This window comes from Schistocerca americana, chromosome 10, assembly GCF_021461395.2.
Source record: "Schistocerca americana isolate TAMUIC-IGC-003095 chromosome 10, iqSchAmer2.1, whole genome shotgun sequence".
Lineage (NCBI taxonomy): Eukaryota > Metazoa > Arthropoda > Insecta > Orthoptera > Acrididae > Schistocerca > Schistocerca americana.
Genome location: NC_060128.1, coordinates 65,834,158 through 65,859,792, shown reverse-complemented (window position 1 = coordinate 65,859,792; position 25,635 = coordinate 65,834,158).

Genomic DNA, 25,635 nt, shown 5'->3' with positions numbered 1-25,635 from the left:
ATATCGAGGATGTTTCCTTGAATGGTTCGCACGCTGAAACCTGTTGATGGCCAAGCATTAAAATCTACACCAGTTTGGGGAAGGGTTGTACTTCTGTCACGTTGATCTGTTCTCTTGAGTCGTCGTTGGTCCCTTTTCTTGCAGGATCTTTTTTCTGCCGCAGCGATGTCGGAGTTTTCATGTTTTGTAGGATTCCTGATATTCACTACACACTTGTGAAATGGTCGTACAGGAAAATCCCCACTTCATCGCTACCTCGGAGATGCTGTGTCCCATCGCTCGTGCGCCGATTATAACACCACTTTCAAACTCACTTAAATCTTAATAACCTGCCATTGTAGCATCTACCAACTGCGTCAGACACTTGTTGTCTTGCATATGCATTGAGGACCGCAGCGCGTATTCTGCCTGTTTACATATCTGCGTATTTGAATTCTCACGCCTATACCAGTTTCATTGGCGCTTCGGTGTAGGCGACAGTGGGAGAGATACACATATAGACAGTGGAAGTGAAAGCGAGCAGGGAGAGACTGGGTAAAAGGATTTAGAATGTTCTGTGTTACAAAAGCGCGAATGCGTTTGCATGCCAAAATTTTTGATGTGGATGGCGTAATGACGATTGAGACAGCAGGTTCACCACTTTTCCGTCAGAATACTTTAAAGAGGAGCATATTCGTCTATTTTTTATGATCCGACAGGAGCATTTTTTCCGTTGGTTTAAGGAAATACACTGCACTGAAAGACTTAAAGATAAGGTAAATATTGTAACATAGCATATTACCTACTCGGTCAAATGAGTGAAAGTACAGGATCATGTTCCCAGGGGTCTTCCAGTCGTGCACAGAATGCTGAACGTCATACAGCGTGTGATCAGCGGGACTATGGCTCCAAATGGGACTGGTCTCCAAACACGAGGCAGTTGAAGGAATAGGGAAAGACTGTGTGTGGCAATCAACGAGCAATTTCGGTGCACCATTTGTTTGCCATTGCAGGACAGCCGAAGAGAGCATCCGGGTGAGTTGACACGGTGATGAATCGTAGGGAAAGTGCAAGAAGGACGGAGTGTGACGAGTGTAAGCCACAAGTTTGGTGTCGCCAACAGCACTGTTTCATATGGATGAGGAGCGATCTGAACCACAAGTACTGATGCCCGAAAGAGTGGATGTGGTCCACCACAGCAGCAAGTGACCTTCACGTTGCGCATCAGCCAAGAACGGACCCACGTCAAACATCCAGTGCGTTTGCAATCACATTTAACAGGACCATAAGTCGCACAGTCTCCCGCACCACGTGTCACGGTGACGGCATGGCGGTAATCTGTTTGACGGAAGACCAGTACTTTGTGAGAAAATGAAAAACCTACTGCCGCCTTTATGATGACATTTATTGTGTAGCTAATAGTTTCGGCGCTTCAGTGCACCATCTTCAGGCCTTACTTGATGTTGAAACGGTTGTTGTTGTGGTCTTCAGTCCAGAGACTGGTTTGATGCAGCTCTCCACGCTACTCTATCCTGTGCAAGCTTCTTCATCTACCAGTACTTACAGCGACCTGCATCCTTCTGAATCTGCTTAGTGTATTCATCTCTTGGTCTCCCTCTGCGATTTTTACCCTCCACGCTGTCCTCCAATACTAAATTGGTGATCCCTTGATGCCTCAGGATATGCCCTACCAAGCGATCCCTTCTTCTAGTCAAGTTGTGCCACAAATTTCTCTTCTCTCCAATTCTATCCAGAACCTCCTCATTAGTTATGTGATCTACCCATCTAATCTTCAGCATTCTTCTGTAGCACCACATTTCGAAAGCTTCTATTCTCTTCTTGTCCAAACTATTTATCGTCCATGTTTCACTTCCATACTAATACTTTCAGAAACGACTTCCTGACACTTAAATCTATACTCGATGATAACAAACTTCTCTTCTTCAGAAATGCTTCCTTGCCATTGCCAGTCTACATTTTATATCATCTCTATTTCGACCATCATCAGTTATTTTGCTCCCCAAATAGCAATACTCATTTACTACTTTAAGCGTCTCATTTCCTAATGTAATTACCGCAGCATCACCTGATATAATTCGACGGTTATCACCAACCATATATACGATGCATCAGTGTCCAACATCACTGGTTACGCAGACAACCTGGAACAGCGATTTTCTTACAACAGTGAACGGCCGTAGTGCCCCAGATCTCCAGTCAAAACGATGGACACACAAAAACAGTACTCTGTTTTCCGTTGACAATCGCACATTAACTCCAATGTCTGCTACGGTGCCGAGAACATCGGAACTGGTCCTAGAAGGAGCGGAGTCGATTGATCGTCTAGGACGCCGATGGATTTGGTGTCAGTAATGAATCTGGACATACCCTGCTATGAGGATTGGTAGATGCACGTAATGCATCGAGACACGTTGCTGAACACGATACACTGAATCGCCAAAGAAACTGGTGTAGGCATGTATATTCAAATGTGAAGATGCGTAATCAGGCAGAATACGTCACTGCGGTCCACAACGCCTATATATGACAACAAATGTTTGGCGCATTCGTTAGATCGGTTACTGCTGCTACAATGGCAGGTAATCAAGATTTAAGTGAGTTTAAACGTGGTGCAGTAGTTGGCGCACGAGAGATGGGATAAAGCATCACCGAGGTGGCGATGAGGTTGGGAATTTGCTGTACGATCATTTCACGAGTGTACCGTCAATATTGAGCAAACAGTAAAGGAAACAAAAGAAAAGTTCGGAGTACGCATTAAAATCCATGGAGAAGAAATGAATACTTTGAGGTTTGCCGATGACATTGTAATTCTGTCAGAAAAAATGGCTCTGAGCACTATGGGACTGAACTGCTGTGGTCATCAGTCCCCTAGAACTTAGAACTACTTAAACCTAACTAACCTAAGGACATCACACACATCCATGCCCGAGGCAGGATTCGAACCTGCGACCGTGGCAGTCGCACGGTTCCGGACTGCGCGCCTAGAACCGCGAGACCACCGCGGCCAGCTAATTCTGTCAGAGACAGCAAAGGAGGGTATAAGATGAACATCAACAAAAGCAAAACGGGGATAATGGAATGCAGTCGAATGAAGTTGGATGATGCTGAGGGAATTAGATTAGGAAATGAGACACTAGGAGTAAAGGAGTTTTGCTATTCGGGGAGCAAAATAACTGATGATGGTCGAAGTAGAGAGAATATAAAATGTAGACTGGCAATTGCAAGGAAAGAGTTTCTGAAGAAGAGAAATTTGTTAACATCGAGTATTGATTTAAGCGTCAGGAAGTCGTTTCTGAAAGTATTTGTATGGAGTGTAGCCATGTATGGAAGTGAAACATGGACGATAAATAGTTTGGACAAGAAGAGAATAGAAGCTTTCTAAATGTGGTGCTACAGAAGAATGCTGAAGATTAGATGGGTAGATCACATAACTAATGAGGAGGTATTGAATAGAATTGGGGAGAAGAGGAGTTTATGGCACAACTTGAATAGAAGAAGGGATCGGTTAGTAAGACATGTTCTCAGGCATCAAGGGATCACAAATTTAGTATTGGAGGGCAGCGTGGAGGGTAAAAATCGTAGAGGGAGACCAAGAGATGAATACACTAAGCAGATTCAGAAGGATGTAGGCTGCAGTAGGTACTGGGAGATGAAGAAGCTTGCACAGGATAGAGTAGCATGGAGAGCTGCGTCAAACCAGTCTCAGGACTGAAGACCACAACAACAACCGTCAATATCATGTATCCGGTAAATTTCAAATCTCCGACATCGCTGCGACCTGAAAAAGATCCTGCAAGAGCTGAGAGACTGAAGAGATCGTTCAACGTGACAGCAGTCCAACCCTTTCCTAAACTGCTGCATATTTCAACGCTGGGCCATCAACAAGTGTCAGCGTGCGAACCATTAAACGAAATGTCACCGATATGAGCTTTCGCAGGCCCACTAGTGTACCCTAGATGATTGCACGACACAAAGGTTTACTCCTCGACTGGACAAAGGACTTTTGATGACTGCAAGTGTGGTGCCTGGTCGGACGGCTCTCGTTTCAGATTATTTCGAGCGGATGGACGTGTCTGGTATGGAGACAACCACATGAATCCATGGACTCTGCACGTCAGCAGGGGACTGTTCAAGTTGGGGGAAGCTCTGTGATGGTGAGGGGCGTGTGCAGTTGGAGTGACACGGGACCCGAGATACGTCTAGACACGTCTCTGAAGGGTGACACGCAAGGAAGCATCCTGTCTGATCACCTGCATCCATTCGTGTCCATCGTGCATTCCGATGGACTTGCGCAATTCCAGAAGGACAATGCGACACTCCACACGTCCACAGTTGCTACAGAGTGGCTCCAGGGCCACTCTTCTGAATTTAGATGCTTCCGCTGGGCACGAAACTCCCCAGACATGAACATTATTAAGCAAGCTTCCTTGGCTCTTCAACGTTCGAAGTTTCAACGAGCTATGTTACATGTCGGTGATACATCATGCGAAAGTTACTTTCGCTCTTACGTTTTGTACACAAGTACATGTCAAATTTCTGTTACACAGATGGCTATAGGAAATTTCAGGCCGGCCGGTGTGGCCCAGCGGTTCTAGGCGCTACAGTCTGCAACCGCGCGACCGCTAAGGTCGCAGGTTCGAATCCTGCCTCTGGCATGGATGTGTGTGATGTCCTTAGGTTAGCTAGGTTTAAGTAGTTCTAAGTCTAGGGGACTGATGACCTCAGATGTTAAGTCCCATAGTGCTCATAGCCATTTTCACCATTTGAAAGTTGAGAAATTGTAGCAGGTTACAACTCTCTGTCCTAATCTACATATCCTACAGGCATGGAATGCCAGTTTGGTAGCGTCCACATAAAGTGTAACACTTTCCATTCCCGCCGGGTCGTCACATTGTGTACCGTGATTCTCACTCCACACAACTTTTTCCCACTTTTCAATCGTCCAATGTTTACGCTCCTTACACCAAGCGAGGCGTCGTTTGGCATTTACCGTCATGATGTGTGGATTATGCGCAGCCGCTCGACTATGAAATCCGAGTTTTCTCACCTCCCGCCTAACTGTCGTAGCACTTGCAGTGGATCCTGATGCAGTTTGGAATTCCTGTGTGATGGTCTGCATAGATGTCTGCCTATTACATATTACAACCCTCTTCAACTGTCGGCGATATGTCAGTCAACAGACGAGGTCGGCCTGTACGCTTTTCTGCTGTACGTCTCCCTTCACGTTTCCACTTCACTATCACATCGGAAACAGTGGACCTACGGATGCAGGAGTGTGGAAATCTCGCGTACAGGGCTATGCTACAAGTGACACCCAATCACCTGACCGCGTTCGAAGTCCGTGAGTTCCGCTGCGCGCCCCATTCTGCTCTCTCACGTTGTCTAATGACTAGTGAGGTCTCTGATATGGAGCACCTGGCAGTAGGTGGCAGCACAATGCACATAATATGAAAAACGTATGTTTTTGATCACATAGTGTACATTGAGCAAGCAGTAAAGGAAACAAAAGAAAAATTCGGAGTAGGTATTAAAATCCATGGAGAGGAAATAAAAACTTTGAGGTTCACCGATGACATTGTTATTCTGTCAAAGACAGCAAAGGACGTGGAAGAACAGTTGAACGGAATGGATAGTGTCTTGAAAGCAGGATATAAGATGAACATCAACAAAGGCAAAACGAGGATAATGGAATGAAGTCGAATTAAGTCGGGTGATGCTGAGGGAATTACACTCCTGGAAATGGAAAAAAGAACATATTGACACCGGTGTGTCAGACCCACCATACTTGCTCCGGACACTGCGAGTGGGCTTTACAAGCAATGATCACACGCACGGCACAGCGGACACACCAGGAACCGCGGTGTTGGCCGTCGAATGGCGCTAGCTGCGCAGCATTTGTGCACCGCCGCCGTCAGTGTCAGCCAGTTTGCCGTGGCATACGGAGCTCCATCGCAGTGTTTAACACTGGTAGCATGCCGCGACAGCGTGGACGTGAACCGTATGTGCAGTTGACGGACTTTGAGCGAGGGCGTATAGTGGGCATGCGGGAGGCCGGGTGGACGTACCGCCGAATTGCTCAACACGTGGGGCGTGAGGTCTCCACAGTACATCGATGTTGTTGCCAGTGGTCGGCGGAAGGTGCACGTGCCCGTCGACCTGGGACCGGACCGCAGCGACGCACGGATGCACGCCAAGACCGTAGGATCCTACGCAGTGCCGTAGGGGACCGCATCTCCACTTCCCAGCAAATTAGGGACACTGTTGCTCCTGGGGTATCGGAGAGGACCATTCGCAACCGTCTCCATGAAGCTGGGCTACGGTCCCGCACACCGTTAGGCCGTCTTCCGCTCACGCCCCGACATCGTGCAGCCCGCCTCCAGTGGTGTCGCGACAGGCGTGAATGGAGGGACGAATGGAGACGTGTCGTCTTCAGCGATTAGAGTCGCTTCTGCCTTGGTGCCAATGATGGTCGTATGCGTGTTTGGCGCCGTGCAGGTGAGCGCCACAATCAGGACTGCATACGACCGAGGCACACAGGGCCAACTCCCGGCATCATGGTGTGGGGAGCGATCTCCTACACTGGCCGTACACCACTGGTGATCGTCGAGGGGACACTGAATAGTGCACGGTACATCCAAACCGTATCGAACCCATCGTTCTACCATTCCTAGACCGGCAAGGGAACTTGCTGTTCCAACAGGACAATGCACGTCCGCATGTATCCCGTGCCACCCAACGTGCTCTAGAAGGTGTAAGTCAACTACCCTGGCCAGCAAGATCTCCGGATCTGTCCCCCATTGAGCATGTTTGGGACTGGATGAAGCGTCGTCTCACGCGGTCTGCACGTCCAGCACGAACGCTGGTCCAACTGAGGCGCCAGGTGGAAATGGCATGGCAAGCCGTTCCACAGGACTACATCCAGCATCTCTACGATCGTCTCCATGGGAGAATAGCAGCCTGCATTGCTGCGAAAGGTGGATATACACTGTACTAGTGCCGACATTGTGCATGCTCTGTTGCCTGTGTCTATGTGCCTGTGGTTCTGTCAGTGTGATCATGTGATGTATCTGACCTCAGGAATGTGTCAATAAAGTTTCCCCTTCCTGGGACAATGAATTCACGGTGTTCTTATTTCAATTTCCAGGAGTGTAGATTAGGAAATGAGACACTTGAAGTAGTAAAGGAGTTTTGCTATTTGGAGAGCAAAATAACTGATGATTCTCGAAGTAGAGAGGATATAAAATGTCGACTGGCAATGGCGAGGAAAGCGTTTCTGAAGAGGAGAAATTTGTTAACATCGAGTATTGATTTAAGTGTCAGGAAGTCGTTTCTGAAAGACTTGTATGGAGTGTAGCCATGCATGGACGTGAAACATGGACGATAAAGAGTTTGGACAAGAAGAGAATGGAAGCTTTCGAAATCTGGTGCTACAGAAGAATGCTGAAGATTAGATAGGTAGATCACATAACTAATGAAGAGGTATTCAATAGGATTGGGGAGAAGAGGAGTTTGTGGCACAACTTGAATAGAAGAAGGGATCGGTTGGTAGGACATGTTCTCAGGCATCAAGGGATCACAAATTTAGTATTGGAGGGCAGCGTGGAGGGTAAAGATCGTAGAGGGAGACCAAGAGATGAATACACTAAGCAGATTCAGAAGGATGTAGGTTGCAGTAGGTACTGGGAGATGAAGAGGCTTGCACAGGATAAAGTAGCATGGAGAGCTGCATCAAACCAGTCTCAGGACTGAAGACCACAACAACAAGTGATGCCCCGAAGCCAACGTCATCTTCGGGAAGCATGTACCAGCACTAAGAGATCATCCAGGTTTCTCCGTCAACTCTGTATGAGGTTCAAATGGCTCTGAGCACTATGGGACTTAACATCTGTATGAGGTGGTACATCCAAGAGACCAAGACATTTTCTCCCTGGTTGTGCTGGTCGCGTAAGAGCTGCATCTCCTCAGCTGAGCGCTCCTGAGTCCTTGGTGTACCGTTGCGGCACTGCAGCTACATCTTGCGTAACTCCATTGTAGACTAGGCGGCTGCTAACCGAATACTCCCGCCGTGCAAACAGCAATCGCTCAGCGAGGACAGCTCGGCCATAATCCACTCACAGGATGGCCGCAGGAGCCAGACAGAGATGAACGCATCTGCCCGACTCTACCATCCATCAAGTGCGCACGTCCCGGTACCTAATAACCCCGCGCAAGCCTTTCACTACCAACATCAGTACTCGGGTCTTTCTGTACTAACCCCGATTAGCTGCTCTATCGCACGTATTTATCTTATTATTATTTCACTGAGGGGAATCAAATTACCTCGTCATTAGAGGAAGCATATATTACAACCTCGGATACAGACCGACTGCGGTGACTACACAAGAAAACAGAAGTTGCCCTTGGCAGAGAGTCTGGGGTTTTGTCACTGGAAGGTCACACAGTTGGTGTCTCTTCTGGAAGATTACGTCAGCGTGGGGTCCCGTCGGAGAGGAGGACTCTGCGGTATTATTAGGATTTGGCGAGTTGTCTCCACACCCACTCGGGCACACGAATGACACGTAAAACGCCTGCCTGCGAATAAAGCAAACACGACTGTACCTCAAATAAAAGTAATGGGACAGAATGGTCGGACGCCTACCCGGAACCTGCCCACACCAAGCACTTCTCCACAAAGTGAGAATAAAGCGATTTGGATCTGCCTGTTGGCGTACAACAACTACTTGAAAATTTCAAGAGCTTATCTATATTGGATTTCACTTACTTTGCGTAAATTTCGCGAATTAATCAGCATGTTCCAACAACATTGGAAAATGAACCATTCCGACTTTCCAGTAGCGTATTTTAAATTATCAAAAACTGCTTATCTTCTTATCTTCCCTAATAATTAACATAAAAGACCACAAGCGGACTCGTTTCCCATCGCATTTTTTTAAAATAATTTCTGTTAGATTCTTGCCTTTGACTGCATACTTTTGTCACTTTATTTTTTTCTCTGCATAATTACATACACACTAATGAATAATTTCATTTGCAATATAGTGGTCATTCATACAAACAAGGCGATTCACGTTGTGTGAAGATAATATTTATTTACACTGATCTGATGATTTGTGTGTGTCTTAGAGACAATGTGAGTGAATAAGACTCACTATGGACTAGTAAAGATAATATTGGCAGTACTTGTACTACCGTTGCTGCTGCTACTAATAATGATAATAATAATCATAAGGAGAAGAAGAAGAAGAAAAGAAGAATGACCACAATAACAATTTGATAGTGGAAGATACAAATAGAGTTTACGGGTGTACAAAATAAATGTTTTTGTATGTAGTGGGTTCTGGGGAAAGGCAAATTAAGGAGACTGTACCAGCTGACTTAATTCCATGTAGCTTTTCTAAATTTCTGACTAATGACGTTTTACGTAATTCAAAATCACAGAAGTTCTTCTACTGCATCTGAAACTGTAAACTCCAACGTTGCCTAATTTTAAAGCATTTTGTAGTTTTCAGAACAGTTTTTTCTTACACCAGCCTTTATAAGACCATCTCAGTCTTGTACTTCATCTGAAACAGTAAACTCCAATGTTACCTAATTTTAAATCACTATGTAGTTTTTAAAATGGCAGTTGGTTCCTACTCGAGTCTTTGTGAACCCGTCTGTCATGAAATAATCAGTCTGTGGTTTGCAAGTACACGAGTAAGATCTGTGTCGGACGCGCTTTTGTCGTTGACTCACACCTCAAACACGCACATTATGTACGCGAAAATACGCGCACCGATAACCACGATACTCTAGAACATTAAGGTTTAGTTATTTTCAAGTGATCTCTGTAACCTAAACTAATTCACGTTTTAAATGAATCATGCTACCGACCTTGCCGCAGTGGTAACACCGGTTCCCGACAGATCACCGAAGTTAAACGCTGTCGGGCTGGGTTAGCACTTGGATGGGTGACCATTCCGTCTGCCGAGCGCTGTTGGCAAGCGGGGTGCACTCAGCCCTTGTGAGCCAAACTGAGGAGCTACTTGACTGAGAAGTAGCGGCTCCGGTCTCGGAAACTGACATACGGCCGGGAGAGCGGTGTGCTGGCCACATGCTCCTCCACATCCGCATCCAGTGAAGCCTGTGGATGAGGATGACACGGCGGCCGGTCGGTACCGTTCGACCTTTCAAGGCTTGTTCGGACGGAGTTTAGCTTTTTTTAATGCAGTATGTAGAGATGAACAAGTACTCTGGAACGTCTATCATCGGAGTAAAGAATTGATGTTTTCGGTGGTTACAGACTGATTTAATTAATTGCCGAAGTATAAATGTCTCTAATAAAATTATTAATGCAGGACAATGATAAGTAAGAACTGTGACATTTTTCTTGTACTCACGAACGTTCTGTTGCGCCACAACTGAAATCCGACATCGCCACTATGTCTTCTAAGTGTTGTCGGCTCTGCCCTGGGTGGTTGCACTAATAATTTTTCGTATTGTATAAACTGCTCACCGTTCCTACTATTCAAACTGGGCAAGAAATAAAATGTGTGTGTTACGTCATCTAAAATGTGGTGTTGTGCACATCATTGAGGAAATACCATCTCGCACTGATTTTAACTTTCAGTTTCGAAATGGTTAAAGAGTGATACTACCGAGCACGAGACTACTAAATACAGGTCGATTCCTCCTCAGCTTCACGAACCTCTATAGTCCACACACATACTCTGCGAACCAGAACGAAGTGCATGGCGGAGGGCACTTAGCACAGTTTCTTCACCATCGTCATCATCTTCACCTACAGGGATTAGGCTAGCTGCCTGTTCCGACTATAAAGGTTACTGTTCAACCCATTAAATTTTGTGCCACCCAAAGCTTCTTTTTCCTCTCGAACTGTACGTCCGCAGTTCTTTGGTTAGCCTCCCTTCTGGCATTAAGCTCACACGCTCTTCCCACCTGTTTCTGTGTTTCTCAGTTGTGTTGTTTATCCCCTGAACATTGAGTTCTCCTCAAATTTATTCGCTCCTAATCCGGCCTTAGGCGTACGCAACCTTTCAGTGTTCATAGAAACCTCACCTGCCGGTACTTTGGTCTTATCCCTCTTTGTCACAACGCTAGTTTGAGTCGCTTACAGCAGAGGCGTCGCTGGCATACTTTTATAAAACATTGTTTCTTTTCTAACTCCGCTATTTACACTACTATTAACATGTCACATGAAACTGAAACTGATGAAGGTTGTAGCGTGTATCTCTATTATGCTGCTTATTTGCCGTTCAATTTTCATATGGAGATCGGGAAGAATGATTCCTTAACCCTTCCGCGACCAATTCTTCTCCACGGTGGAAGACGTTAATTTATGATTATTTTAATTAATGATGCTGTCAGAAGTAGCAAAATGACAAACACGTTTTCCAAAGTGGGATGCGATGGTACAGACTTGTGTGTCCAATTGGTATTTTGACGTGCGACTACAAGTCGGAAATATAATGATATGCTTGATCATCCCGTATTTTCATGTATAATATAAACAGTGTTTCCGCAGGAACGGCCAATTTTCAGGGACAAGACAGGGACGATCGTTCAAAGCAAAAAACTTCATGTGGACGCCTGCCCTATTCCGAATGGTCTGCGAGATAGAAACCATTTAATGTACGCTATTATTTAGTTTCTGTATCATTCAACACATATTGAGGTTTACACTTGTAGATATGTGCAATACTTAACGAACACTGCAACATGCGTACTACAATCAATTGAAAAATACGTACACTATTGACCATTAAAATTGCTACACGAACAAGAAATGCAGATGATAAACGGGTATTCATTGGACAAATATATTATACTAGAACTGACATGTGATTACATTTTCACGCAATTTGGGTGCATAGATCCTGAGAAATCAATACCGAGAACAACCACCTCTGGCCGTAATAAGGGCCTTGATACGCCTGGGCATTGAGTCAAACAGATCTTGGATTGCGTGTACAGGTACAGCTGCCCATGCAGCTTCAACACGATACCACAGTTCATCAAGAGTAGTGACTGGCGTATTGTGACGAGCCAGTTGCTCGGCCACCATTGACCAGACGTTTTCAATTGGTGAGAGATCTGGAGAATGTGCTGGCCAGGGCAGCAGTCGAACATTTTCTGTATCCAGAAAGGCCCTTACAGCACCTGCAACATGCGGTCGTGCATTATCCTGCTGAAATGTAGGATTTCGCAGGGATCGAATGAAGGGTAGAGCCACGAGTCGTAACACATCTGAAATGTAACGTCCACTGTTCAAAGTGCAGTCAATGCGAACAAGAGGTGACCGAGACGTGTAACCAATGGCACCCCATACCATCACGCCGGGTTTACGCCAGTATGGCGATGACGAATACATGCTTCCAATGTGCGTTCACCGCGATGTCGCCAAACACGGATGCGACCATCGTGATGATCTAAACAGAACCTAGATTCAGCCGAAAAAATGACGTTTTGCCATTCGTGCACCCAGGTTCGTCGTCGAGTACACCATCGCAGGCGCTCCTGTCTGTGATGCAGCGTCAAGGGTAACCGCAGCCACAGTCTCCGAGCTGATAGTCCATGCTGCTGCAAACGTCGTCGAACTGTTCGTGCAGATGGTTGTTGTCTTGCAAACGTCCCCATCTGTTGACTCAGGGATCGAGACGTGGCTGCACGATCCGTTACAGGCGTGCGGATAAGATGCCTGTGATCTCGACTGCTAGTGATACGAGGCCGTTGGGATCCAGCACGGCGTTCCGTATTACCCTCCTGAACCCACCGATTCCATATGCTGCTAACAGTCATTGGATCTCGACCAACGCGAGCAGCAATGTCGCGATACGATAAACCAATATCGCGATAGGTTACAATTCGACCTTTATCAAAGTCGGAAACGTGATGGTACGCATTTCTCCTCCTTACACGAGGCATCACAACAACGTTTCACCAGGCAACGCCGGTCAACTGCTGTTTGTGTATGAGAAATCGGGTGGAAACTTTCCTTATGTCAGCACGTTGTAGGTGTCGCGAACCTTGTGTGAATGCTCTGAAAAGCTAATCATTTGCATATCACGGCATCTTCATGTCGGTTAAATTTCGCGTCTGTAGCACGTCATCTTCGTGGTGTAGCAATTTTAATGGCCAGTAGTGTATTTTTAACACATTCACCACTAAGCATCATAGTAGATGTCACATCACAGCTGTTGCGCAATAAATGTTCGAGTATGTCCATCTCTTGGGAGACACGTTGCATTGCTTGTTTGAGTGCCTCTGTACGTATCTTAACGAGGGCATCAGCGTGCGTACTGCAGCCAGGCACCTCATCTCGCGTTGTTTGTTCACCTCGGACAGCATGCAGCCCCACGAACAAACATCTAATGACGTAAGGTCTGGCGTCCTTTGTGGCCAGTTAATTGCACTACCACGATCAGCTGAGCGATTAGGATAAGTACGGTTGCGATGTTCCGTCGCACGTCTGGTAAAATGTGAACATGCTGCATTACCCTCAAAGTACACTGTAGTCTTCAAGGTGTTGAACAAAACGAATTTTCCATTTGGGATCAAATGAATCTTCAAAGCGGATGTGTCGGTAAGTAACATACTGGCGCGCCCCTAGCCCAGAAACAACGTACATTAAAAGTGTTCGTCTTGGAAAGTATTCGGAAAAGGGCATATGTTTATGTGAAGCTTTTTGCTTCAGATGAGCGTTCCTGTCACATCCAAATTTACTGATCACTCCACCTGGGGGAAACTATGTACTGAAGGCCGAATTCTGCATCACTACAAGATGTGATTACAGACAGACACATACTGACTGAATCCAAAAATAATGGCATGAATATCTGTATCTGCGAGCTTCCATTAAAAATTAAGCAAAAAAGACTGACAATCACAAATCACTTATCAGAACATATCATTCTACCAACACAGTTCACGTGATATCCTGCGAAGCATGGATGAAGAGTATCAGACGGATGCCATATTCCTTGACTTCCGGAAAGCGTTTGACTCGGTGGCCCACTGCAGACTCCTAACTAAGGTACGAGCAATGGGATTGGTTCCCAAGTATGCGAGTGGCTCGAAGACTTCTTAAGTAATAGAACCCAGTACGTTGTCCTCGGCGGTGAGTGTTCATCGGAGGTGAGCGTATAATCTGGAGTGCCCCAGGGAAGTGTGGTAGGTCCGCTGTTGTTTTCTATCTACATAAATGATCTTTCGGATAGGGTGTGCGGCTGTTTGCTGATGATGCTGTGGTGTACGGGAAGGTGTCGTCGTTGAGTGACTGTAGGAGGATACAAGATGACTAGGACAGGAGTTGTGATAGGTGTAAAGAATGGCAGGTAACTCTAAATATAGATAAATGTTAATTAATGCAGATGAATAGGAAAATGAATCCCGTAATGTTTGAATACTCCATTAGTATTGTAGCGCTTGACGCAGTCACGTCGATTAAATATTTGGGCGGAACATTGCAGAGCGATATGAAGTGGGACAAGCATGTAATGGCAGTTGTGGGGAAGGCGGATAGTCGTCTTCGGTTCATTGGTAGAATTTTGGGAAGATGTGGTTCATCTGTAAAGGAGACCGCTTATAAAACACTAATACGACCTATTCTTGAGTACTGCTCGAGCGTTTGGGATCCCTATCAGGTCGGATTGAGGGAGGACATGGAAGCAATTCAGAGGCGGGCTGCTAGATTTGTTACTGGTAGGTTTGATAATCACGCGAGTGTCACGGAAATGCTTCAGGAAATCGGGTGGGAGTCTCTAGAGGAAAGGAGGCGTTCTTTTCGTTAATCGCTACAGAGGAAATTTTGAGATCTAGCATTTGAGGCTGACTGCAGTACAATTTTACTGCCGCCAACTTACATTTCGCGGAAAGACCACAAAGATAAGATATGAGAGATCAGGGCTCGTACAGAAGCATATAGGCAGTCGTTTTTCCCTCGCTCTGTTTGAGAGTGGAACAGGGAGAGAAGATGCTAGTTGTGGTACGAGGTACCCTCCGCCACGCACATTATGGATGGATTGCGGAGTACGTATGTAGATGTAGATGTGGAATTCTGCATCACTACAACATGTGATTACACACAGACAAATACTGACTGAATCCAAAAATAAAGACACGAGTATTATTATCTGTGCACTTCCATTGAAAATTAAGCAAAAAAGACTGACAATCACAAATCACTTAGCAGAACATATCATTCTACGAACACAGTTTCATTTAAAACATACTTGAGTGCACCTGATAGTGTGCTCCAACTGAGAATGTCAAATTTCATGGGGATCACTCAAAGTTGGAATGAAAGACCAACTACAGCGAGGTAACACAAGTCGTGGGATACCTCCTAGTATCGCGCGGGACATCTCTGTGTCCGACAGGGTAGAGCACCTCGACGTGACATGTCAAAAAGCCGCTCGAAGTCCCCCGCAGAACTACTGACCCATGCTTCTTCTAAAGCCGTCCATAATTGCGAAAATGTTGCCGCTGCAGGATATTGTGGTCGAATTGACCTCTCAGTTACGTTTCATATTTGTTCGGTGCGATTCATGACGGGGGATCTGGGTGGGGAAATCATTCGCTCGAATTCTCCAGAGTGTTCTTCAGATCAGTCACGAACAACTGTGGCCCAGCGACATGGAGTATTATCATCCACAAAAATTGCATCGTTGTTTGGTTGCAGATGGTCTCCAGGTAGCCCAACACAAACATTCCCAGTCGATAATCGGGGTTCAACTGGACCAGAGAAGCCAGTAGCCTGCATGTAAACACAGCCACCACACCATTAAGGGGGAGGGGGGGGGGGGGTAGGACGTCAGCGGGCCGTCTTGGAGCAGGAGAGACACCACGGGACATTTTAATTTCCACTGTCTACACTTTTACGAATAAATTCATAACACTTTGTCACCATGACCAGGAAGGATTCAGGATTCACAATCGTAGCAGTGGAAGTTCAAAAAAATAGCAAAATAATTTTTTTTTACATGTGGAAGTTCATCATTTTTTCACTTCTACTGGCTGTGTTTGTTGCTATAGGCACACGTTTCTTCATAAGTAAGAGAAATTCCTCGATGAATTTTGCACAGCATACAAACCATACTTACAGGTGAATGAAAGTCTGGAAATTATTTATAAAATGAATGCGCTGTTACATTTTAAACTTCATGTTTAGAAAAAACTCAAATTTCATAGTTAATTATCTCAATTTTTACCACAGTTTTTAATTTGGAAAATTCTAGATTTTCATAAATCTGTAAGTATGGTTTGTATGCTGTGCAAAATTCATCGAAGAATCTCCCTTGCTTATGAAGAAAAGTGTACCTATAGCAACAAATGCAGCCAATGGTAAGTGAAAAAAAAATGAAATACAAATGTAAAAAAAATAAATTATTTTCTTATATTTTTGAACTTCCATCACTGTAAGTGTAAATCCTGAATCCTTTCTGGTCGTTCTGACAAAGTTTCAAAATGGTTCAAATGGCTCTGAGCACTATGGGACTTAACATTTGAGGTCATTAGTCCCCTAGAACTTAGAACTACTTTAACCTACCCAACCTAAGGACATCACACCCATCCACGTCCGAGGCAGGATTCGAACCTGCGACCGTAGTGGTCGTGCGGTTCCGGACTGAAGCGCCTAGAACCGCTCGGCCACCGTCGCCGGCTGACGAAGTTTTATGAATTTATTTGTAAAAGTAGTGGAAATTAAAAATGTCCTGTGGTGTCTCTGCTGCTCCAAGTCGCCCCGTTTGACGTCCTACCCCCCCTTAAGGAGTCTCGAGCAGCTTGCACTGTGCCTTGATGACAATTCGAATCCATTTCTTCGTGGGGAGTGCGCCGCACTCGAACCCTACCGTCAGCCCTTACCAACTGAAATCCGGACTCACCTAACCGGGCCAAGGTTTTTAAGTCGTCTAGGGTCCAACCGATGTGGTCACGAGTCCAGCAGAGGCGGTGCAGGCGACGTCGTGCTGTCAGCAAAGGCACTAGCGTCGGTCGCCTGCCGGCAAAGCCCGTCAACGCCAAATTTCGCCACACTGTCCTAGTGGACAGGTTCGTCGTGCATCCCACATTGATTTCCATGATTATTTGAACCAGTGTTGGTTGCTGTTAGCACTGACAACTCTACGCAAACGGCTCTGGTCTCGGTGGTCAAGTTAAGGCCGTCGGCCAATGCGTTGTCCGTGGTGAGAGGTAACGCCAGAAATTTGATGTTCTCGGGGCTTTCTTGACACTGTGGCTCTTAGAACACTCAATTCCGTACCGATTTCCGAATTGTCCCGTGTGTCCAGTTCCAAATACCATTCAGCATTCAAAGTCTTTTAATTGCTGTCGTGTGGCCACAATCACGTCGGAAAACTTTTCACGTGAATCACCTGATTAGAAATGACAGTTCCGTCAATACACCGCCGTTTTATACCTCGTCAACGCGATACTACAGCCATCTGTACATGACCATACCGCTATCCCATGACTTAAGTCGCGTTAGTATAATTAATGACGCTTCGTCTCATACTCATAGTCCACTATTTCAGCAACTGGAAACGAAATACAAAGTTGCAGTAAGCAGGACTGTTTGATTCTTGTGGGCCAATCGTCTAAATTTCGCACAGATTCGCTGTGAAAGTATGGCGTTATGCGATCCAGCCGTAGTTAAATGGCAGTTACAGTCTGAACGAGGCGCGCGGGATTAGCCGAGCGGTCTCAGGCGCTGCAGTCGCGGACTGTGTGGCTGGTCCCGGCGGAGGTTCGAGTCCTCCCACGGGCATGGCTGTGTGTGTGTGTTTTTTTCCTTAGGATAATTTAGGTTAAGTAGTGTGTAAGCTTAGGGACTAATGACCTTAGCAGTTAAGTACCATCAGATTTTACACACATTACACATTATAGCTTGTCCGGGGCGACACAGGCGTGGACGGTGTTTATCCGCCGTATATGTAAGCATGTAAAGCACAAATTACAGAACAGTCCGTGAAATATTGCAAATTATTGTATATTCTTACATTCATCAACGCTTTTTATCTGTTACTTTATATTCTACTTTATTGCTATTTTTATGCGATATGAATCAAGTGTAGAACTGTTAATACTTCAGTTCTGTTGTCTTATTATAACAGGTGTATTTAATGGCAGGTATGGATTCGGTCAAAACTGTCATATTTGACTATAAAGTTCTTTGACTTGTACTGCTGTACATCACATGTCGTTCTTTTGTCAATATGCCATCCAATTTTAATCTTGGAACAATTCCACATTTTTCTTGGCAATTATGGTTTTCTGTGGTAACATCTGTGACATAATTGTCGTGAGTATTTCGATCAATTTTACGGTTTCTTCCTATTTTTTCACATTTATTTTGGCAGTGTCACAGTGTTCTCTTTTGTATGTTGTACAGCTGCCGTTGATGGTGTTTCAGAACCGAAATAAGATTATCACAGAGAGCACAATTGTATACATTTTGTAAAATTTTTACACGCTGTTAATCATCGCCTATGGAAGATGTCATGTATCTATTAAAGTCTAGTGCAGCTTTCAATACAAGTTACCTAGCCTACGACAATAATGTGTGACTTGAAACTTCGTGGCAGATTAAAAAAAATGGATCAAATGGTTCTGAGCACTATGCGACTTCTGAGGTCATCAGTCGCCTACAACTTAGAACTAATTAAACCTAACTAAGCTAAGGTCATCACACACATTCATGCCCGAGCCAGGATTCGAACCTGCGACCGTAGCGGTCACGCGGTTCCAGACTGAAGCGTCTAAACCGCACGGCCACACCGGCCGGCGGCAGATTAAAACTGTGTGCCGGACCGAGACTCGAACTCGAGACCGGTCCCGAGTTCGAGTCTCGGTCCGGCACACAGTTTTTATCTGCCACGAAGTTTCATATCAGCGCACACTCCGCTGCAGAGTGAAAATATCATTCTGGATGATCATGATCCCGTGCTGCAACTAACAGCGCCACGCTACACAAGGACCTTTAAAACTGGAATCAAGAACCAACTGACGACAAGGTGACACAGCAATACAATTTTTGTAATTCTATTGTGTTCACGGTATGTGATGTTCAGATCTCAAAAATGAATTCCACTCTGAAAACTTCTTGAGAAGGTCGACTTTGAAGTTTTTCCAAGCGGCTTCAGTCCCCTAAATTGAGACTAGTTTTTCGACATGTCAATCGGTGCTGCAGTAGAGTATTTGCCCGCCACGTGCGAAACTCGGTTTCGATTCCTGGCAGTGGAAAACTTATTAATACAAATGCATGTTCAACAAGCATTTCCGTGAAGAGTAAAACACATTGAGATGGAAAAATATTTTGTAATGTTTTTTTTTTACTTGAAATAAGCTCTATTAACAATGTATATATGCAGTCTAAAGTGATGAGTCAAGATTTGTACCGTGGCGGGATTCGAACCCGTGTCTCCTGCTCACTAGGCAGATGTGCTGACAACTACGCCACCCTGGCGCAGTGGCTTTGCACGACGGTACTGGCTCATTCACCCCGCAGCCCGCTTGCTATTCCTCTTAAACTCGGACAGTACTGCTGAGTATCTCCAGCTGTACTGGATAGCGCCTCAGTCCACTCAGGCGTCAGTGGGAATCTGGGCCGACGCGTAAATGGGAATTCGGATCGAGGAGGCAGGCGTGCTAGAGTAGTCCGCGCAGTCGTGCAAAGCCACTGCGCCCACGGTGGCGTATTGGTCAGCGCATCTGCCTAGTGAACAGGGGACACGGGTTCGAATCCCGACCTTGGTACAAATTTTCATACGTCGCTTCAGTCTGAATATACAGAATTTTTCCGTAAGAGCGTGAAAAAATGTAACAGGACATAGAGAATGCTCCACTGAACCATTTGACCTAGGAAACCTTGGGTCGGAGAAGCTAGCTTAAGGAGATACTGCTACTACTACTACTACTACTAGGTGATCAGGCCCTGTGGACCGCACGCATCTACAAGTTTCCTCCTCCACTGTAGTCTAAAAAATGGCTCTGGCTCTGAGCACTATGGGACTCAACTGCTGAGGTCACTAGTCCCCTAGAACTTAGAACTAGTTAAACCTAACTAACCTAAGGACATCACAAACATCCATGCCCGATGCAGGATTCGAACCTGCGACCGTAGCGGTCTTGCGGTTCCAGACTGCAGCGCCTTTAACCGCACGGCCACTTCGGCCGGCCACTGTAGTCTGTCCATTGCTGCTATCCGCCATCCGTTCACATCTATTGACACTTGGTTTAAATCTTCATGGAGCTCTTTCCTGTAGGTGTGAAATCCAGGAGCTTCCGAGGCCATCTGTGATCCTCCATCCGGGCCACATAGCCAGCCCACTGCATTCGTTTGGCTTTGACAGTTCCTGCTATGTTGGGATGCTGGTATAGTTCCTCCAGATCATGGTTGTATCTGTCCTCCATTCTGCTGTATCTGCATCCAGAACCGGACCGAAGATGTTCCGAAGCACTTTTCTCTCAAAAACAGGGAGCTTATGGAAGTCCGGATACTCCATGACTCACAGCCAACAGGCTGGATCAGGGTTTTGTACAGTCGAATCCTGAACTGTCTGGAGAGGTATCTGGCCCGAAGCAGTTGTGCTACACTGTGGTAAGATCGGTCTCCTGCTTGTATTCTGGCATTGACCTCTGCTTCACATGACGAGTTCTCAGTGAAAAGTGCCGCTAGGTATTTGAATTCTTGCACTCTCTTGTAGGAATGGTCCCCAACCTGCAGTGATAACGAGGTACTCTGTCTTGGCTTCGTTTATGTTTAGCCCAAATTTGCTGGCAGCCTCCTTTAGTGCTTTGGTCATTTGCTTAAGGAGATATGGAAGTAAACGTGTCCACCGCTCTGTCTAGCATTACTGTTCTCCAGCTTATTTACAACTAACAAGCATACAAGTTTAGAGGTACTGTGCTGCTTATTTACATGTAAATTCTTCATTTGCTGCAAGAAAACGAGGAGGACAATCCTGATAACAAGGAAGTCATGATACAGGTTTCGTTTACTTTACTTCTCCGTAAGGCGGTTCTGTTGTATCGTATTTACAATGTCCCATGACAGAAAGTTCTACGCCTCAACGACAGACCCATTCATTGTTCCGTCCTTTCCGGAGACGTACAGTTCAATACGATGGAGCAGTGCCGGTACAGTATTTCCTGGTCGCTGGATCCTATTCCATGGTCTGCGAGGTCACCTCACCTCAATCCCCTTGACTATTTCGTACGGAAATATCTAAAGCCACTTGTGTTCGAGACCGCAGTGGATACGGAGATGGAATTAGCAGCCAGAATTGCAGCTGCCTGCGATGTGATTTGAAACACAACAGGGCTATTTGTCAGGGTGCGTCAGAATCTTGTTACCCGATGTCATGCTTGCATTGAGGTTGATGGCCGTCAGTTTCAACACATTTTGTAAGATGCAGAACAAATGGTAGTTCATTGTGTCAATGACGGTCTTTGCAGTTAACTAATATAAATAAAAAAGTACACCGTAATGTGATTTTATTTCTGTTATCTCCTACAGCTGGGTTCTCTGACTCTCAGGTTCCCTACCTCACTTTGTTCAGTGGAGCATCCTCTAGGTCCTGTTACATTTTTGAGCGCCCTTACGGAAGCACCCTGTCTGCATCATAGATGTTCAAGAGCTGGAGAGATTAAATTTCCTTATTTTGAGAAGACAGAAGCAGCGATCAGTTTTCCTTGCTAAAAACGGTCAGTAGCCTAAATCGGATAAATATTTCTTTATTTAAGACAACCGGTTTCGGCGGATTTAGCTGCCATCTAGAGGCGTTAAAAATCTGAAGGGTGTTCATTACACACACTTTACATTGGACCTCACACCAAGATGTCATGTGGATAAAAATCGGCAAACTATAAAAGATGGCCATTCAAATTTCTACACCACGAAGATGGCCATTAAAATTGCTACAGACGCCAAATTTAACCGACAGGAAGAAGATGCTGTGATATGCAAATGATTAGCTTTTCAGAGCATTCACACTAGGTTGGCACCGGTGGCGACACCTACAACGTGCTGACATCAGGAAAGTTTCCAACCGATTTCTCATACACACACAGCAGTTGACCAGCGTTGCCTGGTGAAACGTTGTTGTGATGCCTCGTGTAAGGAGGAGAAATGCGCACCGTTTCCGACTTTGATAAAGGTCGGATTGTAGCCTATCGCGATTGCGGTTTAACGTATCGCGACATTGCTGCTCGCGTTGGTCGAGATCCAATGACTGTTAGCAGAATATGTAATCGGTGGGTTCAGGAGGGTAATACGAAACGCCGTGCTGGATCCCAACGGCCTCGTATCACTAGCAGTCGAGATGACAGGCATCTTATCCGCATGGCTGTAACGGATCGTGCAGCCACGTCTCGATCCCTGAGTCAACATATGGGGACGTTTGCAAGACGACAACCATCTGCACGAACAATTCGACGATGTTTCCAGCAGCACGGACTATCAGCTCGGAGACCGTGGCTGCGGTTACCCTTGACGCTGCATAACAAACAGGAGCGCCTGCAATGGTGTACTAAACGACGAACCTGGGTGTACGAATGGCAAAACATCATTTTTTCGGATGAATCCAGGTTCTGTTTACAGCATCATGATGGTCGCGTCCGTGTTTGGCGACATCGCCGTAAACGCACATTGGAAGCCTGTATTCGTCATCGCCATACTGGAGTATCACCCGGCGAGATGGTATGGGGTGCCATTGGTTACACGTCTCGGTCACCTCTTTTTCGCATTGACGGCACTTTGAGCAGTGGACGTTACATTTCAGATGTGTTACGACCCGTGGCTCTACCCTTCATTCGATCCCTGCGAAACCCTACATTTCAGCAGGATAATGCACGACCGCATGTTGCAGGTCCTGTACGGGCCTTTCTGGATACAGAAAATGTTCGACTGCTGCCCTGGCCAGCACATTCTCCAGATCTCTCACCAATTGAAAACGCCTAGTCAGTGGTGGCTCGTCACAATACGCCAGTCACTACTCGTGATGAACTGTGGTATCGTGTTGAAGCTGCATTGGCAGCTGTACCTGTACACGCCATCCAAGCTCTGTTTGACTCAACGCCCAGGCGTATCAAGGCCGATATTACGGGCAGAGGTGGTTGTTCTGGGTAGTGTGTGTGTGTGTGTGTGTGTGTGTAACTGACAGATCCTTGTTCATCACAAAAACAACAGTACACAGCAGCATATCTGTTTGCATAAGCTGGGCATACTAATACGTGCTGCTCCGTACTGTTTTTTTGTGACATAACAAGCATCTGCGATGCCCACTTGCACGAGGTGCTTTATTTTTTGAATATTTTACTTATGCCAAACCTTTTTTAATGTGCCGATTTTTATTCACATGACAACTAGGCGTGAGGTCCAATGTAAAATGAACATCTTTCACAACCAGAAGAATTTTAAGACCTTAAGATGACAGCGAAGTCTGGTGAAACCGGTTATTCTAAATAAAGGAATAGCTATGCGATAAACGCTATTGAATGTTTTTGGAAACGTTTCTTGTTCATTTAGTTTCATTTGATTTTATTAACAATCTTTTACAGAAGTCCTGTAACTAAGAATTTATGTTTGCAGTGAAAACTGGATCTCTGCGAGTGATATACTATTAGAAATAACACGACGTGCATTCTTAATAAAAAACAATTAGATATGTGTTAATTAGCATTTACTTGACGGATTTTGTATTTAAACTAGAATGAAAGAAACTAAAAGCGAATGAAATAATTACCGAAATGGGACTCGAACCAGCAATTACAAATCTCGAGCACTAACAAGTTTTTCGATCTTTATGTATTGTATGCTTCACAGAAATGTTTGAAGAACATGCACCTTAGTTAAAAATTTGAATTAGCTGTGAATGTGTCGCAAACATCTCATCTGTCAGACTATCATTTTGCCAGAAAGCCACCGCTCGAGCGTAGACGGGGGGAGTTTTGTTTTTTGAGTCGTAATTGACGAAAAGGTTACACCACTGAACTAATATATCGAAGCTTAACGAATTACATATATTAAAAGCTCTTGTGCAGTAAGAATTAATGGTTTCCAGGATTTACTATCGTGCCAGTACATTAAATCCAGTTATTTGACTCACTAAAAACACGAAATTTCAAATGACATGTGTAGTACGAGTACGTTGTGATGAAGCAGAGGGGTAAATAAGCCACGAATCTGCTTGTTTTTGCTGGAGTTTTGTACGAGGGATGGTCAGGAGGCAGAGGGCTAACAATCGAAAGGCACACGCAAACTCCCAGAGCAAAAAGTATATCCTAAGCTGTTGTCTGAGAGCATTGATCCACGTGAATTTCTATTGCTTGAGGAAATTTACAAGCAGAAAAATTGATGTAGCTGTCGAAGAGCTTTGATATCGAATATCTGACCAACCTGACATGAAAATAACAGGATTCCCTGGAAAAAGTCTCATTGAAAAAAAAAAAAGGACATGATGTGGTAGCTCCATCCCCGGAAATCGACGTTCAGTCTTTGAAAACAGAACTTGTACACTTCCATCTACGATAGAAGGTAAAATACCTAAAAGACGCAAAGGATGTATTGGTTTCTTGAAAAATTAAGTTGGAGAATTATTTGCTAATGTTTAAGCTTTGGTAGCTGTGAGGCAGAGCGAAATTTTGGTGCTCCGCGACGACCGAAGAACCGTCTTCGCTCGACAGTTTGCAGTGTGCACAAGTTGTTGTTGGATCAGATAGACTTGAGAAAGGTTGGTAGAATATTTACACCCAATTTTCACAAAAAAGTATAACCGTATTTGGATCACTTTTTAAGATTATTTTATCCTATGCTCTTGACATTGTATTTAATTATCGTTTCCGACTTTTTAACTATGTACATTTTCATTCCGACTTTTCACAGTTTTCTACTTGTTTTTAATGTATTTTTAATGTTCGAATAATAAAGTAAATAATATCGTATATACAGTACCATATTTATTCATATTTCAAATAAAAATGATGCAGAATTTAACTTCAAAGACTATTCGGTTTGAAATACTTTCAACAGTTAGTTAAGACATAATACACAATAATCATACACACATTGTCGATGAATTTAAATCTCCATATGGCTTTTTTATAATCGGTAATCGTAAAATGTGATGAAATCCATTCTTAAATCGACACGCTTTAGGACTTTTAAGTGCCACTCAAATATACTCGTATGATACGGGGCATCCAGAATGCTCCAAAAATAGTTTTAAGCACAATTTTTTCAAAGTGTCTCCCTCTTACACGCCCTTCTCGTCAATACCCTATCTATTGAGTCCCCCACACCCCTGCGCACCATAATTTACTGCTCGTTATGTCAGTTACTTAAGACACTCGGATAACTTCAAAATCGATCTTCTCGAGAATTGTTGAGAGTTGCATGTAACAGCTTTGACTGACTGGTGGTTGAGTTCTGAACTGCGTGTGTCAAAAATATTAAAAAATTACAAAGTCCGACTGCCCTGTAAGTAAGTGTGTTCCACCTCAGGTTCACATGCCAGTATTTCCATGCCTATGTGATAACACACTTGATCCTGTTTGCCACTTGATCCTTCAATTCCAAAAGGTATCTGTCGCTACTAGACTTACAAAACTACTGTAGGCTATCGTAGGTTATCTTAAGTC